We start from the raw sequence: 2,353 nt of genomic DNA on the forward strand, positions 1-2,353 counted from the left end.
CTCTTCAAATGTTTTACACACCATCCACTAACCTTGTTTTATTCAATCTCAATCCTGGTCCCGGAAAACCCCAGAGCTGCACATTTTGGGGCCTCCCTCATCTGACACACTCGCTTCAGGTCTTGAAGCATTTACATGAGCAGTTTTTAATGTTTTTGAAAGATTATACTCTTATGCTCACAAAGGCTGCATTTATTTGATCAAAAATAGGGTAAAAACAGTAATATTCTGAAATATTATTACGATTTAAATAACTGTTTTTTTTTTAATTGGAATACATTTTTAAATATAATTTATTCCTGTGATTTTCAGCATCATTAATCCAGCTTTGCATCACAGGAATAAATTACATTTGTAAATATATTCAAATAGAAAACTTCACGATATTACTGTTTTTACTGTGTTGCACAGTCTTGGTAAGCATCACAGTCATCTTGGTCATGTTTCATTAAAAAAATTGTAATTATTTCAAACTTTTAACCAGTAAATCAGTGTGTAAATAAGCAAAATGTGCAGCGCTGGGGTCCTTCAGAAGCATATGTGGGATTTAGTGGGTTGTCTGTGTCATGCCGGTGTGATTTGGTTCATTGTTTTACTTAATAAACCCGAGCGGAGGGCTGGATATACCATGCTTTTATTCTTATTGTCCCGCATGACCCCGAGTCTTTGACGGTCGCCTGTGTAAGCTGCTGCCGGGCGGATCGATAATTCTCCGGGGGTTTATCCATACGTGCTATTCTAATGTCAGAGAGCAGGCCCCAATTGATAATGATAAATATTTTGCCGGAAGATTAGGTGAAGAGAGCGTGTCGTGGAGGAGCTCTATATTCCAGCCCTGCTAACCTCTGGCTCCGCGCGGCGGATCGGGACTCATCCATCCGAGTGTCAATGGCTGTCTTGTCGAGAGCATCAGTGAGTAAACACGGTGGACGGGGACGGCGCACCAGCTCTCGACAGAGACCCCCAACGGACGCCCCCCTCCCATCCTCCGTCCTGCTGTTCCCACTTTGTCCTCCATCAATCACCGCCATTGTGTCCTGGATGTTAGATAGAGTCACTTAATATCCTCTTCTTCATCTGTCCGCTCCGGCGGCACATGATGCGCCTGCGAGAGCCGAAGGACGTTGTGTACGGATGGGGGACGGGGACCCAGGGACTGGTACCCTAAATGTGTGTGTGTGAGAGAGAGAGAGAGAGAGAGAGTGTGTGTCCAAACATAACCTGCTGTAAACACAAAATATGATCAGACATATGCATTTTTTTGCTTCACACTCTTATACTTAAAAAAAGCTTCTTTAACCATTTTTCGCTGTATAGCATTTTGAAGTTGCTTTATGGTTCTTTGGAGAATATAAAATTTTACAAATAAAATAGTAAATAAATATAAAATAAAATAATAACAAATTAATACAATTGTAAAATAATAATAATAATAGTTGCAAGTAAATTGTAATAAAACACCTAAGCCTGCTCCTCATGGACTACAAATGTTTTGGGGCTCCAAATTAAAACCTAAAATGCTATTATAATAATATTATTATTAATGATAATAATAATAATACAAATAATTTTTTGTTCATATAATGCCTTTCTCCAAACTCAATCTGTTTACAATAAAAAAGCATTTCATAAATAATAAATATGAAATAATATAAAATGATAATAAAAATTTATAAAATGGTAAAAATCTAGTTAATTAATAATAATAATAGCCACTTTGCAATACAAAAAGTATTTTAGGTTTTAATTGGACATTTATAGTCCACAAAGAGCAAGCTTATATGCTTAGTTACTTGCAATTTAAAAATGCACGCAACGCAATAAATGCAAAAGGCCTGTAAGATCTGCTAAAGCAGGCATGCTTTCTAAATGTATTAATTTAGCTACATAAAAATGCATTATTTTTTTAGTTAATTGGCTGCAGTTGATTTAAACCGCCTGTTGTGTTTTTTCCCCCTTAAAAATATAAAAGGAAAAATAAATGATGTAGACTTAATTCAGGTATTTAAAAACTGTGCAAAATAAATGCAAATAAAGAAAGAAATCAGCAGCATGTGTAGGATGGCAGCACAGACCTGACCCGACTGAGGTTTCCCGCTGCGCCTCAATATTGACTCTTACAATTAGCATCAATATCAGAGCCATTAGTGACCATATTATTGTGGGATTGAAATCAAAGTGAATTCATAATGACTACAGCAAACAGCACGACACGGTTAAAGGGCGGAGCGATTTGAAAAATAGCCCTTTCATTTCATAAAGCCTTCTTAACAAATAATAAATTGACCTCTTAATAAATGGTGCAATGTTCAAACCTTGAGCAGCCGCTTAACTAATTAGGATTAAATTCCAG

General features: G+C 36.6%; 1 long non-coding RNA gene across 1 annotated transcript in view; it reads right to left on the reverse strand.

Moving 5' to 3' along the window:
* Positions 1-416: 416 nt before the first annotated feature.
* LOC131529239 (uncharacterized) overlaps positions 417-2,353 on the reverse strand; it is a 24,072-nt gene continuing 22,135 nt past the window's right edge. The window contains exon 7 of the long non-coding RNA XR_009268030.1: positions 417-1,164. This is a non-coding gene — a long non-coding RNA (uncharacterized LOC131529239). The remainder of the gene's footprint in view (positions 1,165-2,353) is intronic.

This window comes from Onychostoma macrolepis, chromosome 21, assembly GCF_012432095.1.
Source record: "Onychostoma macrolepis isolate SWU-2019 chromosome 21, ASM1243209v1, whole genome shotgun sequence".
NCBI lineage: Eukaryota > Metazoa > Chordata > Actinopteri > Cypriniformes > Cyprinidae > Onychostoma > Onychostoma macrolepis.